Source organism: Hypanus sabinus, chromosome 2, assembly GCF_030144855.1.
Source record: "Hypanus sabinus isolate sHypSab1 chromosome 2, sHypSab1.hap1, whole genome shotgun sequence".
In the NCBI taxonomy this organism is placed as follows: domain Eukaryota; kingdom Metazoa; phylum Chordata; class Chondrichthyes; order Myliobatiformes; family Dasyatidae; genus Hypanus; species Hypanus sabinus.
Genome location: NC_082707.1, coordinates 68,491,612 through 68,509,420, shown reverse-complemented (window position 1 = coordinate 68,509,420; position 17,809 = coordinate 68,491,612).

Sequence of the window (17,809 nt, the reverse complement as noted above, 5' to 3'; positions counted from 1 at the left end):
TAAAGGAAAACCTGATGCAGTCTGTAAAGAACTGTGACTTGGGAGAAGTTTTATTTTCCAGCAAGACAATGACCCCAAGCATAAAGCCAAAGCTACACAGGAATGGTTTAAAAACAACAATGTTAATGTTCAGGAGAGGTCAAATCAGAGTCCAGACCTCAATCCAAATGTGAATTTGTGGCTGGACTTGTAAAGGACTGCTCACTCATGATCCATATGCAACATGACAGAGTTTGAGCAGTTTTGTGAAGAAGAATGGGGAAAAATTGCAGTGTTCAGATGTGAAAAGCCGACAGAGACCTATCCACACAGACTCAAGGCTGTAATTGCTGCCAACGGTGCATCTACTAAATATGGACTTGAAGGGGGTGAGTACTTTTGCAATCAATTACTTTATGTTTTATATTTGTATTTAATTTAGATCACCTTGTAGAGATCTGTTTTCTTGTTGACACAAAAGAGTCTTTTTCTATTGAACAGTGTCAAAAACGCCAAATTAAATCCATTGTGATTCAATGTTGTAAAACAATAAAACATGAACATTTCCACATGGGTGAATACTTTTTATTGTCACTGTATATGAATATCTGTACATATACTGTATATGTGTCAGGATGTACATTGTCATGCACTTAGGTAGAAGAAATAAAAGAGTAGGCTATTTTCTAAGCAGAGAGAAAATTTAAAAATTCAAGGTGTAAAGGGACTTGAGAACCCTCATGCAGTATTCCCTAAATGTTAACTTGCAGGTTGTATCGGTGTAGCAGGATATAACATGTTAGATTAAAATGAGATGAAATTGGTCCTTCTTTGGTCTGCTAATTCTAGAGGGTTTTGCTCATCTTTATGCATATGTTCAATTTCACTGACATTCAACCACATAGGCTCTGGGTTCACATTGCATTGCTGCAGTGCTTATTCTGTAGACATAAAAATCATTGTGTAAAGATCACTAAATAAATGGCTTTTATTTAACTAACTGATTGGAGTCTTTACAATAACCTCAGTAATCAGGTAAAATAGTGCAGCAACATTTCCTCACTTTGTCAGAGACTTCCTGCTTGGCAAAGCCACCTTCCTGTTCTATAGTGGTTCTGTACAATTTCTGATGCTGTGTTGTTGAGAAAGGAAAGTGCCTCTGATTGTACAGCAATGTTTTGAATAATGCTCACATTGTGTTACAATAACTGTTACTATCTGAAGATATTAAATAACTTCAAATGATGTGATGTGATATGACGTAAGTTCAGGGCTAATGCAAGCCAGACTGAACCTGGTATTTTTCATTATATCCTAACCAGTAAATTTGAACCATAATAGAGCAGTTATGAAGTAGAACTCAAATGCTGACTGTTTTACATTGGTACATTTTTAAAATAGTACATAATGCATATTTATATCATTTCTATCTCCCAAAAATGTTTGTTGCCATTGGTCACATGACTGTTAGTGACAATATCCAGATTGAGAAGGTACAGATATTTCATGGCTCAGTTTTACAAAAAAGGAAATTTTCCAGCTTCTGGAAGGACATTTCTCAATCTTAACTTAGGAAGATATATGCACTTAAGAGAGGAATCCTCTTACTTTTCTTAAAGGTGAATAAAAAGTGAGTGCTTTGTTACTTTCTCCTTATTCTCTTCTTCCCCCTCCTCACAGATACATCTCTGTGGATGTGGTACATGCAAAGTTGTTCTGAAAAGCTCAAGAATTTTTCAAGTAATTCGGAGGATGTGATTGACAATGATTGCACTGTTACTGTACATACCTTTTTTGGATAATTGTGCTTTTCAGCATTAATAATATTTATAATTAGATAGACTGATGTTTGCTGTGATGCAGTTTGCAACAATCTTGTTTTTAAAACTTGAAGGTTGAAGTTCAAGTTTTAATTCTAAGTGAGGGGTGGCACACAATTACCACATGTGTTGCACTGTTTTTTGGAGGAGACGATTAGTGGGCCCTTGCCTGCACTCTTAAAAGATTCCGTGAGCTTTGTTCTTTCCAGCATTCCACCCAATTTATATCACAACTGGGTCTAATGAAGAAAATTATTTAGTTATCTCCACAATGTTATTTGTGGGCATTTAATATGCTTAAGTTGACTGTCACAGTTTATACATTTCAAGTGACTGCTCTTGCTTCAATACGGTAATGATCACTGGCGTATGTTTATATTAGTTTGGAAATACAGCAGTTGAAGACACTAATAGTTTAGTCCAGGTAGGATTAATTGTTTTGGCTACTGAAATGCTGTAATTTAACTTTTATACAGTTATAATGTCCTTCGTTCTGGAAAGGACTAATCTTCAGAGAACCTTTCACTGCAAAGCAACAGCATCGAACTATATGACTTCAAATTATTAATAATTTTTTGTGCAAAGAGTAATTGAAATAAAAGCATGAATGAAGTTTAATAAGTCCTTGAAAACTAAGTGTAATTTTCCTTGCAACCCTTAAATAGTGGTTTTGTCTTAGAGTAATTGATTGGTACAGCATAGAACCAAGCCCTTTAGCCCATATAGTTCATGAGGAACTACTTATCTGCCCAGTTCCATCATTCTGCACTTGGACCATAGCCCCCGTACCACCCCCATCCATGTACCTATCCAAATTTCTCTTAAATATTGAAATCAATCCCACATCTACCAATTGTACTGGTAATTCATTTCACACACTCCCCACCCACTGTCTGTAGAAGTTCCCTTTCATGTTCCCCTTAAGCATTTCAGCTTTAACCCTTAATCTATGACCTCTAGTTCTGGTATGTCCCAACCTCAGTGGGGGAAAAAAAAGCTACTTGTATTTTTCCTATCTTTACTCCCCATAGTTTTGAATCTTTGAATCAAATCTCCCCTCATTTATCCAAGCTCCAGGCAATAAAATCTGAACCTATTCAACCTTTCCATACAAAATAGGTCCTCAATTCCTGGCAATATCCTTGTTAATTTTCTTTGCATTCTTTCAGTCTTATAGACATCTTTTCTGTAGGTAGATGATCATCTCCACACACAATACTCCAAATTGGGTTTCACCAAAGTCTTATACAACTTTAACATAACTTCTCAACTCTTATTCAATATTATATCATCTTAGGACACTATTTTTGTTATGTTTCTTGGTGACTAATTTATCTGATGGATTTGAAGGCCTAGCACCAAGTGACAGTTTTTATCACAACTTTCTCTTATCCCCTGCAGGACTCGCAGAAAATGATAGAACTCAGCAGGTCAGGAAGCATTGTGGAGTTAATGTTTCAGGTCTGAATTCGTTTGTCAGTACTGGGATGAAATATCTCAGACCTGAAATACTAATACAGTTTTTCCCTGACCTGTTGAGTATTTCCAGCATTTTCCATCTTAACTTCAAATCTCCTGAAATTTTGAATATTCACTCTGTTGCTCACAACTGACTTATCTCTGCTTATGGAGAGTAGCAATCTGTTGAAGATTGATCAATACATAGTCCTGGGGTGCAGAGGTACTTGGGTGAGGTAAAACCTTCAAATCAGTCTGAGACTTCACAGGGGCGCTGAGAGCTCATTTGGCTTCTTTCTGGACCTCTGTGGCAACTGTTGTGTGCATATAAGATACATAATGGAAGTGTTCCTTCAGAATGGGACTAACGCTCTCCTGCTTTACACAACTTCCTGTAAGACAGATAATGGATTCTCTATCTTGTTCCTAGCATTAACCACTACCAGGTTCCTCGATATCATGCCCAGAAACTCCTCTATGTTCCTCATTGTCATGCCTGGAACTCTCCAAGTACCTATGTGTATCTGCACTTGTTTTCTCATCAAAGCTACACAGACCTCAGAGTCCTGTAGTGCACTGTGTCCTTGTGGATCTTTTGTGAGCCTATTCAACACAATCCCTATGCCTCGATCCTGATTACTGCCAATAGTGCTAGATGTCTTCCCAATAGCCATTGTGGTGTCAAGCATTGATTCATCAGCATCTTCAGTATCATTCAAATTTTTGTGTTTTTGGTTGAGATTATGATGGCTGGGGAAGAGATGGTCCATCTTCATTAGTTACAAGGTAAAATGCAAACAATAGATTAATACATGCTAATTAATGTTCATTCATTGGAAAAGTCAAAAGGTGATAGACTTGTTGGGAAGGGAAATATTAGTTACTTATTGGATAATTTAAAATATAAAATTAAAATATTTTGATAAAATACTCTCGATAAAAATTCCCTTTTAAGTCTATGTGTCCCTTTGGCCATTAAAAGCACCAACGTCTTCTTGTGAAGTATTGAGATTGATGGGCATCTCTCCCTCCCTGGTGACCTTCCCCCTGTTGCTTTCAATAGAAAGCAATGTTTCAATGTCAAGTGAGTGTGAATCAATCAGTGATGGATGTGAGTGTTGCAGAAGTTGCCTGAAATATCTCCTGATGTTTTTTTTTATTGGCATTGCTGTATATTCTGGATGTTCGGAGGTCAGAATTTCTGCTGTTTCCAGCCATCCACTGTGAAAGGCTTTTCTACATAGTCTCCTGGACTATTCCACCTTCTTCTTGACAAAGATTTTGTCAATATGGACCTCTAATCTCTCAGTTACTGCATTTTGGACTTAATGCCTCAAATTGATAAACTTTAGGCCTCAACTTTTTACTTCTGATTAAAGGTTAGGTTTGGTTCCCTGACTACTGACACTGTTGGCCACAAGTATTAACCATAATGTTTTGATATAAATTGATTCATATTGAATGGATATTCTGGAATCTGGTCAATAATTCTTCCAATGATATCAGTTAAGAAAGGTATGAAATGAGTGGCTAATTCAATTTGCCTTATTCCTATTAGTGAGTTGGGAAGACAATTGCTTCCTATTGCACAGCCCTGGTGATCTAGTTGCTTGATACATTGCGCAGAATAAAATAGTGAAAAACAGGAAGATTCTTGATCAGTCAATGTCATTCAGACAGATTACTGGTATTTTTTGTTAGGAGACTGATCAATTACTGATGGAAATTCAGATAATCCCTTCTCCCCTCACTAAATCATAGCACTCACATACTAAGATTTCCTTTCTCTTCTATAATGGCGATTCTTCAAAAACTCTGCATTTGCTTTAGTGACAAATTTAGTCTATAATTCCTCATGTGTCGAGCTGGTCTGATATCAGAATATATGAAAAGGAGTCGGCTATTCAGTCCTTCAATTTTCCTCAATGTGAACAAGTTGATCTGTCTCAGAGCTCATTTTTTCATGTGTGCCAGTTCTTCAAAGCTCTCAATTTTTTGATGGTTCAATGATGTATCTACTTCTTCCTTAAATGCTTCCTGTAGCCTTGTCTTCACAACACTTTGGAGTAGGGCATTCCAGAGGTTCACCACATTCTGCAAGATGGTCCTGTGCAACTCAGTTGTAAATGACCAGCTGCTTAACTTATAATTAAGCAACTCATTTGAGATTTTCCCACTAGAGGAAACATGTCTACATCTATGCTGGTATGCTCCCCCAGGGTACTATAGTTTTCAATAAAATCATCCTCCATTCTTCTGAACTCCAAAGAACATAAACCTAATTTATTTAGCCCATCATGATGAGGCAAACCCTCCCATCTCAGGAATTAGCTTTTTGAATCTCTTTTGGACTGCCTCTAATGTATATCCTTTCTTAAATAAAAGACCAAAACTCTACACTAGTATAACCTTAACAGTATTCTGTTGAATTGTCACAATGTTTCCTTATTTCTATGTTCCATCTTTTTTGTAAGATCCATTTACTTTGCAAACTATTTGTTGCAGCTCCCTGCTAATATGTGGATCATGCAAATGAACACCAACATCACTCTGTATTTTGTTTGCCTATCCTTTATTTCCATTTATATAATAGCCTACCTTTAAGTTTCTTCTTACAGAAGTGCATAGCATTACTTGCATACTTCCATCCCCCCATACAAGAGTCCATTAAGCTTTCATCCGGTCACTCAATTATCCTGTAACAGAGCACAAGTATCCTTATCACAAGATGCCCTCCAACCTTTATGTCACTAAAGAACTTGGATACCTTAAACAAAGGCCAGAAACTGATCCTTGGGAACTTCACTAATTAATCTTTCCAGCCATAAATAGACCCATTTATTCTAACTTCATCTTCGAAGTGCTAACCAATTTTCAATCTACAGCATGCTAACAAATTTTCCCCAATATCACCCACTCTTATTTTGTGCACTAGCCTTTTCTGCCTTCTGGAAACCATTCTTTTCCATTCCATGCCCCCAATCTTGGCTCCTATTTGAAACATAGCCTCTATTGAACTTGACTGGCTTTCTAGCAGTTTATAAACAAAACAAGGAACTTTTAGCTCCTCCATGATGGATTAGTGACTGATATGGTAGGAATTGTACATCAGTCTAATTTCTGTTAAACCCATAAGTTACTCCCTTGTTCTCCGAGTTCCCACATAAAGAATAGGCACAAGGGACATATTGTAGGATATGCAATGTCAGAGAGTCTGCATCTTCCTGACAGGAAGAAAAACAAAAGTCCTCAATGGAGGCCCGTGTTCAATTTCTCATGTGAATTGCAATTTCAAAATCCAATTTTCAATACCAACATTGCACTTCTCAAGACTATAACTCAATCCTAGCTCAATTTATAAGAGAAAGACAAACCAGGAGTACAGTAAGACATTATCTAAATGATTTTCAATACAACAGACTAAGATTTATATTGTTATTCTCTGAAGCAGAAATGACCATTGATTTGATGGTTTTAAAATTTTGGACACAGTTCAATCTAACTTCAAATAACGTATTATGATAAAACTGTGATATACAGTATATTTGGTTGAGTAACCTATTAGTCTCACAATTACACCAGACAATAATGTCTTATTTCATTTTGTCTCCTTAATTGTTGGGAAAATTTCAGTGCCTGATGATGTCTTTCATTTTGTAAGCATTTTAAAATTTTATACACAGAAACCTTAACTCTAAAATATTACCTTTTTAATCATTCAGAAGGCTATTCAGAAGGTTCCACTTGTTGGCTTTCACCTGCACCCTCTGAAAAGCTCAGCAGGTCAAACAAAATCAAACATAATTCAGTGTACAGGCACATGGATGAGAGGGTATGGAGGGATGTGGATATGTATGGAGGGATATTGTCCTGGTGCAGGTCAGTGGGACAAGGCAGAAAAATGGTTTGGCTCAGCCAAGAAGGGCCAAAAGGCCTGTTTCTGTGCTGTAATGTTCTATGGTTCTAGGACTAAAGCAGTTTGCATCATTCTCTGTGATTTCTGAAGGTTGTTTGGCAACAAAAAATCCAGTATGGCATCTGTTGTTGCATTATCTATCATACAATTAGGATGTGACTTCCCAAATCTGCTTGTGCTTCAAAATAGTCTACCAAAGGTGCTTTATGTTGATACCCCATTTTCTTGAGATTTACTTGACAAGATCGGTTTACTGATTATATATTTATTAAGATACAGTGCAGAAAAAGCCTTTCCAGTTTATCAAACCATGCAACCCTCAAGTTAATCTGAGCCTAATCACAGGAAAATTTATAACAACCTAAACTACCAACTGGTATGTCTTTGGACTGTGGCAGGAAACAGGAACACCTGGAAGTAAACCACACAGTCACGGGAAGAATGTACAAACTACTTACAGGCAGTGCTGGGAATTGAACTGGGTCACCTGTACTGTAAAGCGTTATGCTAAGCACTATGCTACCATGCTGTCTTCTATTTACTTTGGGTATATTAACCCTTCAGTTTCCTGAGGAACTCCAGCCACTGTCCTTCTCGGGACTGAACTGTTTTAATAAGACATCATTCCTTAAGATTTGCTTCAGGCAACATTTCCTTATTAGCATTAATTCTCAGTCAAATCATGAGTTCCTTATTGCTTTTGACATACAAAGACTTATCACAGTAGGTATAAAGAAGGATAGTGGTGGTGCTTGGTGCTTGATCCATGGGATAAGCAAGAGAGTAAGGTATATTTCAGCAAGGCAGATATTTACTGGAGGCTTTGATAAAAGGTATCCAGGGGAAATTAGCATGGTGGATGCTGATTTGGATAGAGACTGTAGGAGTTGAGGTCGGAGTCTCAACATAAATAATCAGAGGTTAGAAATTATTTCACAGTAAGATGTTTATGTGTTACAGGCTTGAAATTTATGTTTCTCTATAAATAGGACCAATGTGACTAATTTGCACAGCATGCGAATAGCACATTAGTATTAAGGGCGGGAGTATGCCATCTGGCCCTTTGAACTGGCAACACGATTCATCAAGACTTTGGCTGAGTTTTTAACTCAGCTCCATTTTCCTGTACTATCTCCGTAGTTTTAGATTTAATTCATATTAAGAAGCATATTGATCTCTGAATTGAATGACAGAGTCTCCATGGCCCCTGGTAGACTGAGAATGCAACGAATATATGAATGAGCTTAATAGATATGAGCACACTTAGTTATATACTAGCCCTGTATCTGCAAAGTGGAAATATTCCTGAACACCATCATCTCATTCCCAGGAAAAGAACGCAACGGAATCAAAGCAATACACAAGAAGATATTTAAAAATATTTGCTATGCAACAAAGATTTTTGTTTCCCTCATCTCACTGTATTGGTCCACCCTTTATTCCGAAAGTGTGATTTAATTTGATTCTAGACTCCTCATGAAACCAATTTCTTTGATGCTAAAGACATCTTGGAACCTCCCAAACTTACCCAGTAGATCTCATAACACAAGTGAATCCTGAACTCTGCACTCTCCAATCTTATGATTCTTTCAGCAAAAGTCTTTAAATCCTGGTAATTATTGGAGCATATCCATAGTCCTTAGAAAAGTAAAGTAATTTGTCTCCACTCACAAACCAACAATTCATCTTCTCCAGTACTTACAGCATCGTGCTCACACAAAGAGCAAAAAGTGGTAGAGGTATTTCCAATACACATCCTGACCTTCAATGGCTGAACAGCAGCAGTAACACTATGCATGCTTAATTTGCTTCAAGGATTAAATTGGACTTGGATCTATTGTCTTCATTATTTACATTGCATGTACATTAGATATTGCTCAGCAGTCCTACCTCTACCTGTTCTTTCTCCAGTTACATGGGAGTGTTACCAACTTGCACTTAAGAATCAAGTGAAAATATCTTACATTTTAAACCCCATCTCCACATTGACAATTGCTCTTCAATATTAAATTCAATGTTTCAGCGGTTAGCTTTGCCTGAGTTCTTTTATTTGCCAGTCCTCAGAATGAACCATTCTGTGCTGGCCATTTTGAATCGGTCCAGAAATGATACTTCTCCCTGAGTACCTCTTGACTGATGATTTATTCTCCAAACAATTTCTTTGCTCCCTGATTGCACTTTCTTAACTATAAGTTTTTAAATTCCTGCTAATGAAATAAAAATACTTTTTTAAGATTTTCAGTGAATATGTATCAGTTTGTAATAACCCCATCAATGTCTCAAATCTGTCTTTTCGACCACTGGGCATGTCCCCCAGTTTTGCTTTTTGTAACCTATAACACAGACAAATACTGTAAGTTTAATCTGCTTCTATCTGCCACATAAATATGTTTGGTCCTACCCTATCAAAAACATTCCATTCATTCTATGCATGCCTCTCCCACCTAGGTTTATAAAAGATTTCAGAAGATAATTTGTCCCTGGAGACGGAGACAGAGAGAACAAGAAAGGGGAAAGAGGGGGCAGAAATGGACCGAATTTACGGACGAGCTCAGCATGTGTGCCTGAACCAATGCAGCAGTCAACGTATTACAGAAAGAGTTGGGGAGCATTGCCAGTGCAGGCTTAGAAGATGAACTGTTCCAATTAGCCAATGGAAAGGCAGGCTTAGCTGGGACACATGCAGGTGCCCATGCCTACGCCTTGGGTTTGGAGAAAGTGCGAGAAGCCAAAAACAACACATACAAAATGCTGGAGGAACTCAGCAGGCCAGGGAGCTTTAATGGAAAAGAGCAGTCGATGTTTCGGGCTGAAATCCTTCGCCAGGAGAGAGGGAAGTGAATGACTCAACAGGGATAAAAAGGAGTTGAGGTATGTAGACAAAAATACTTCAGCCCTATATCTTTTCCATCTATCAACTCCCAGCTTCTCACTTCATCCTCCTCCCCAATATAACTGGCTTCTCCTATCATCTTCTAGATTGTACTCCTCCCCCCTACCAAAAACTATCTGGCCTGCTGAGCTTTTCTAGAATTTTTTGTTTTCATTTCATATTTCCTGCATTCTCCACAATTTTTTAAATGTTCATTTATAGTTACTATTACATTTCATCCAAAGATATGTGATAATTTATAATAGATAAGCACAGTTCAACAAAAGATGACTAATTATCATAAATTTAAGAAATAAATATCTGCATGAGCTGAAATCAGGAAATTACACCTAAAATATACACCCAAAAAAGATTTCAATTGGATACTTCAATTTTCTTCTTAGGTTTATTAGTAAAACCACAAGCAGAATTACTGCAGGAACCAACACAATCAGACTGTATCATGGAAAGCAACTTACATTTCTTACCAATGTACTGAGGACTGGTAAACTGTTATAGTTTTATTCTCAGATTACTGTATTCAGATTAGCCTCAGTTAATTCTCCATTAAAAAAGTGTTCTTGTGTGTAAGTAATCCAATTTAAAGTTATTGAATAGACTTAGAAGAATTACATTAAACCATAAAGAGTCTCATCGCTGTACAATTATCAGTTTCATATTAAATCAAATTATTTTTGAAATGGAAATCCATTAGAATGTGTCTATTGTGGACTGGGCAATTAACGAAATGAGCAATTTGTAGGTTTTCTCAAGCATTCATAATTGGAGAGACTTTGCTCTCTGATCTGGTGTTATAGCTGTTTCTGTGGGCAGGGTCTGAATTGATTAAATTTTAAACTGAACAATTAACAAATCATTGCAGAAAACACATGCATAATTGGTTATGGGAGTAGCTCCAATGGATTTAAAACTTGTTGAACTTTGGCTTATTTCACTTGATGCCCTCAGATTACATTGGTTTTAATGGCATAAAGAACTGTAAACTTGACAACGTCAACTTCAGATTGAAGTCCAAATGAGTAGGATGGACTGCTGTTACTACTTGCTAAACACATGTGATTAATGAAGGGGTAACTAATTATGTGGCACAAAAAGTCCAGTTTATTCAATATTCCTTTTTGATGGAGGGACTAATCTAGGCAGCATCCTTCCACACTGAATTTTATGGTTTAGGGAGCAGCATATCCTTTGCAAGACAAAGATAAGCTTATTAGAGATTCAATAAGCTTAGAATAGCCATCATTCAGGTTTTGCTTTCACAATAAACAGCAGATTTTTCTTGAAACAGACCTTCAGTTGAAATACTGTTTTTTTTTGGAAATTGAAGCAGTTTGAAAAGCACTGTGCTGTTGTCGTCAGTAATTCTCATTGCCCACTTCAGTGTAAATACAGCAAGTTGTGCTGTAGGTGTTTGGGCAGCATTAAGCTACTAACTTTTATACTCCAGTCTTCAAGGCTACATTCATGCTTGTGGATTTTATCAACAATTAGCTGTTTATTGATCACCAACCATTAAACCATACCGTCTAGTGATAAAGCACACAATGGTAATTAGGGTTATTTGAAATACAATTATACTGCAGTAAATGTAATGGAAGAGCTGCTTTGGATCCTATGCCTAATTATATTCATTGACATTTTTACAGCCTTGTAATATTTCTTGATTTTGTCATGTACTAAAAATGTTATCTAAAAAAAACAGGGATCATTTAAAATTCTTCTATATATTCTGGAGGAAATGCTAATTATCTATAGAGAGGAACTTTTTTTTATCTTTCTAACCAACAATAATCTCCCTTAGTGGAAATAGAATGGTCAAGCACGATCCATGCAGGCAGAAGATGGAAGCCGTTCCATGCAGAGACACTGTATCGGGAAAGATTGTTAATATGCATCAGTATGTAATCGGTGGGATAGAGATTGGGGTATGATAGGTGGAACTCTCATATAGAATTCCTTATACAATTAAGCCCTTTATAGAATGGAGGAGGAAGTAGGGGCGCACTGAGCTGAAGGTTATGGAGGGGAGGGACTTGTACTGTCATATCCAGGAGTGGCAATTTCTTAGTGTTATGAACCCCGTAACTGGGTCACTTACCAGCAAAGATAGAGAGGTCCGTTGAAGTCTGATGGTACTATTTTTAACAGTATTTATTAGTAAAAATACACAAAAATAATATCAATGCAAACATACAGACAATATACGTCGTCAATACTAAATCTAAAAGTGCGGGTATAATAATAGTCAATAAGAAATAGCTCTATCGTCGTCTAGTGGGTAATGTATTGTCCGATGGAAATATAAAAGTCACTCAGTTCATTCAGGCTGCAGCCTTTGGTTGGAGTCAAGAGAGAGATTTTTAGAAACTTGCCAGCTTTTCCTTTTTATGATGTCGATCCTTCGAGAGTTCCGTTGGTGTAGCTGGTCCTTTAGCTAAAGCCGTCCTTCCGTGGTAAGGCCCCGATCCCAGGCAAAGGGAAAGGACACACGTGAGCCCCCCACCGACTGTCATTATTAAACACTGTCACGGGATTTCTAGCATTTCTCCTGGTGCGTCTGAAGGGGTTGCTCCCCAGACCCTCTTTTATCCTTACTCACGGGGTCTCAGATGTCAATCAGGTTGGGATGATGCAATCCCTCAACCAGCCCACTCTGGTCATCTCCTGAGGGGCTTCAATGAATAGTACAGTACTCAATACACAATTCCGTCTCCATGAGACAATGGCCGTTATCCGTGGCTTTGTCTTGCGGAGGCCAGGACACATTCCAAGCTCTGGGTAATCTGGACGTCTCTCTCTCATTTCCTGGATCCCAGACCCGAATTAATAGCGATCTTGCGATTCTCAAAAAGGAGGGGGCTACTTTGTACCCTTCGGCCCCTCAGAGTTGTGGCACATTTGCAATACTTAGTCAAAGTCTAATCCCTAGGAGCCTTTGTAAATAAGGTTATTTAAAGATACATCTGATTTTTATGTTCCCATATAGTCATCTGTCATGAATCACTGCCTACTTAAAATCTTTATACTTAGTGTTCAGTTTCATTAGAAAGCTCAGAAAACTTGTTAAATATCAAAGAAACAACTCACATTAACATTTAAGCATGTTGTGCCTCCCTTAAATAAACATCAGAGTCTTGGTTGAACAGTTATACATTGGTGGTAATCTCTAGGAAAATGCTGGCTCTGCATTGTGATAGAAAACTTGTCACTATCTCTTTGGCCAGATCACACTGCTGAGAAGTAAAATACTGCGAAAAAGCACACAATAGTTTCACAGGATGTGGGTGCCACCAGCCAGCCTGGCATTTATTTCTATCCATATTGTCACTTCATTATTGGTTTGTTAGATCCCTTCAAAGTAGAAGTTCATTAGCAACAACTAGGCTGTGTGTCTGGGGTCACATATAGGTCCCATGAACTTAGGATGGTAGATTATGTTCCAATATTGAACCACCAATTTTGTAATTCATGGTTTACGGTTACCATTATGGATACTAGCTTATATGAGTATATATTTCTTCAACACCATTGACGGATTCAAATTCGTGTCTCTCAATCAATAGTCCAGACCTTTGGGTACTAGTCCAATAATTTAATTACCACTCTGCACTCTGCTTTGAAGGTATAGGTGGCAATATGCATTGGTAAATGCAAATAGAGTGAGATATTTACATAAGAAATAAAGGACCATAGGAAATATTTTCTCTCCCATCATGTCATGTGGGAATTTTATGTTTCATCATCATCATTCTTCATGGAAGGCCAATCTGCTCAATATCGTCTCAGATGACATGGTCTTCATCCAGGAATCAATCTAGTCAACTCTCATTGGCCTCCTGCTATTACAAGTCTACATCTGTACATATATGTTTGAAACCATACCTGTACTAAATGTCACAGGTACTTTCTCACCATGATCCCATACAATTCAAATGAGACACTTATGCCCTTGAGTTCAGAACCTCGTACATGGTTCTCCACATGAATCTGCTGCTGAGTGGATTTATAACATAATGAGTAAAGGAGAAAAGGGAATTCAGGTTCACTTACATTCAGAGTGTTGTCTCAGTATTTAGTTAATTTGTTACAGTAGGTATTCATAGTGACTATGAAGAAGCAAAGATAATAAAAGGGTTAAAATGAAAAGAAAATAAAGATGATTTCTAAATTTTCATTCACATTATGCTAAAAGCACTCAAAGATGAGGATGACTAATAGCATGAAGGCAAGTCACCTGATGTAATGCCATTTTACTGCCCTGCAGCTACCTTTCATTATTTTCACATTTGCAAGATGATTAGGTCAGACTTACATATGCAGATTCTCAGGGACATTAGATCCTTGGAGCAGGGCATTGAACCTCTGTCACAGAATAAGGAAGGAAAAATTAAGTGATTTGATAGGTCCTGCAATAAAAATTATTCAACACATAATTAATATAATGGTTGTTTGCTGTGAGGTTAAAGGTTTATTTTATTTTGTCATGCTTTTAATTATGTGACATAAAAAAGTGAGTTTTTTTCTCTTGGCAACTGCTCATTCTACATCTAGGCATTTAGATATTGTACTTTAACAAAGTTTAAAAAATGACTTGCAAATTTTGATCTATGTTCAACTATGCAGAGTGTTTTAAGACATGATAACAAAAGTCTGAGTGTCCTGAGATGAAAACCATTATTCAGGGACAGCTCTGAAGGTCACCTGCTTCAGCTATCTGAGGAAGGGATATCACCTGACTATTCAAGCAACAGTGATTTTGCTAAGCTTGTGTTGTCAGAGCGTTTGATAAGAATTCACACACGCCAGGTTATGCAGATATTAACACAAAGGTTACATTGACTTTGGGAAGACGGGTTCAAAATAAAGAGACCCTATTTGTCTTGAGCTTGATAAGGAAATGATCTTTCGATTTGTTAATTTCAGTTTATTATTTCAGGTTTATCTGATCTCCATTTCCACTTCATGTCATGGTATGCACCATTCATAGACAATATGAAGTTAATATATAGCGGCACCTTTTTTTTTCACCAATCTTGTCCTTTGACCTTTAATTTTGTTCTCTACTTCTGTAGATATGACCTATAATTGTATTTACTCAACATCACTATAAAGATAATTACCATGTGAGAACTTGAAATTATGGTCCATTTTGTGAAAAAGTAACATATTGCAACATTACAGCATTGCATCTTTGAGTGTAATTATGAATGTATTGCAGTGGGCAATGAACAAAATGTCATATTAAACAGAAAATGTGATCATGTGTAGTTCCAGCAATATTGCATCAAAAACATTGATATCATTTGTATTTTTGACCTTCTGGGGATGATTTCATGACAAATACTTGATTTATATTCAAAGAACAATTATTTAACTTGTCTATTCCAGCACACTGAAGCATGTCCTTGAAATGGAATACCCAGTGGTGCATAAGCTTTCCTCACTTTTAATATCAGAGCCATCGGTTGGACTTTACTCTTCAAGCACCGGTTGTGTTATTAGTTATTCAAAATTTTCTCCATTCCATTCCGCGGTTGGCTGTACTTTTTCTATTTTAAGTAATAATAGGTTACTGCTTGCACTTGGGAATGGAAATACTGATTGAAGGACACCAAAATGAAAATTGTTTTTGCTAGATTCAATCTGAAGTTTGTTTTTGCTAGATCTTCATTTTAGTCTATATATTCAATGCATGTGATTTGATATGGTACCTTTAAAAGTACGTTAGTATATGATACTCTACGTAGATGATATTGACAAAAGGTAAACTATGGATTGTGCCACCTGTGATAAAACTGAATGTAATGATTGTGTCCTATTCTCTTCACTGCACTAAAACAGCAACGTTCATTGGGCTCACTTTTGCTTCAGCCACAGAGAAGCCACATTGTGTGAAAGGAATTATATGTAATAATAGTTGATAGCTATAATATTGCTCTACATGCTAGCTACAAGTAACTTAAGGTTAAGAGAACAGGATGCACTTATATTTCAAATAAAGACTTACAAAATTATTGAAATGTGAATGGTGGAACATCTAAGCACATGCCCAACATAATAAGATAATGAGGTATTGTAGTATTGGAGGGCACTGAGGTCTAGGGTAGTAGCAGGTGGCTAAGACAGCATCTGAATAATAGGGATCACCCCAAATCTCCAATAAGAGAGAAGCCCTAATCAGGAACCTGGTGACATCTGGTTAAACAATGGCCACAAAGGTGCATCCATCTATAACTGGTCAAGTAAAGATAGTTCAGTTTGGTTTCAGTTTTCCATTGTCTGCAATTTTGTCAGGCCTCCGTACTCTCCTGTCGACTGTATGCGGCACTGTGATTAATGCAAGTGCAGAACTCTTGATTCATATATCATTTCTATGCACAGGAAGGAGTTACAACATTAATATTGAACAATAAATGTCTATTAGTAGGTACAAACGTCATCAGCTATACAGTATAGTAGTGCAAACTCAGAGCATATGTATACAAATCAAAAAATAAGTTTATCAAAGGGTGACCCACAGAGACAAACCCTACAATTCCAAGTCAAAATGGGACATTAATATTTGCTCTGTACGCCTACCAGGTCACATTTGTAATTCTACAAAGGGAGCAAAATTCAAAAAACATCAGTTTGGTTATTAGCAACTTGTACACTTTTTCACAAAAGGAAGAATTTTGAAGAGACCAGAAACACCTGCAGAAGTAGCCATGTGATCAGTGATTTTCTGTTATTCCAGTGCTGAAGTATTATCACCCCACCAGCCTCCGCATCCAGCACATATTTCTCTGAAACTTCTGCCATCTCCAAGCACATCTTCCCCCCCCCCCCCAACTTTCTACTTTCCGCAGGGATCCCTTCCTACATGACTCCCTTGTCCATTCATCCCTTCCCACTGATTTCCCTCCTGGCACTTATCCTTGCAAGCGGAATACCTGCCACAACAACTCCTCCCTCACTACCTCACTAAACAGTCCTTTCAGGTGAGGAGACATTTCATCTGTGAGCCTTTTGGGGTCATATACTATGTCTGGTGCTCCCAGTGTGGCCTCCTGTCTATCAGTGAGACCTGACATAGATTGGAAGACTGTATTACCAAACATCTGCACTCCATCCCCCAGAAAAAGCAGGATCTCCTTGTGGCCACCCATTTTAATTCCACTTCCTTTTCCTATTCCGATATGTCTCGCCAGGGTCTCCTCCACTGTCGTGATGAGGCCACACTTAGTTTGGAGGAACAACATCTTATATTCCGTTTGGGTAGCCTCCAACCTGATGGCATGAACATCGATTTTCAAACCTCTGGTAATACCCCACCCTGTCCTCTCCTTCACCATTCCGCATTCCCTTTTCCCTCTCTCACCTTATCTCCTTGTCTACCCATCACCTCCCTGTGGTGCTCCTCCCCCTTTTCTTTCTTCCATTGCCTTCTGTCTCTTTCACCAATCAACTTTCCAGCTCTTTACTTTATCCCTCCCTCTTCAGGTTTCACCCATCACCTTGTGTTTCTTTCTCCCCTCCTCCACCTTTTAAATCTACTCCTCAGGTTTTTTTCCCTGTCTTGCTAAAGGGTTTCAACCCAAAACATCAACTGTACTCTTTTCCATAGATGGTGCCTGGCCTACTGATTTCTTCCAGCATTTTGTGTATGTTACTTGCTGTTCCAGCATCTGCAGATTTTCTCTTGTCTGTGGATGAAGTATATTGTATGGTTTCAAGACCCCATCTTCCCTCATTCCCATGTCC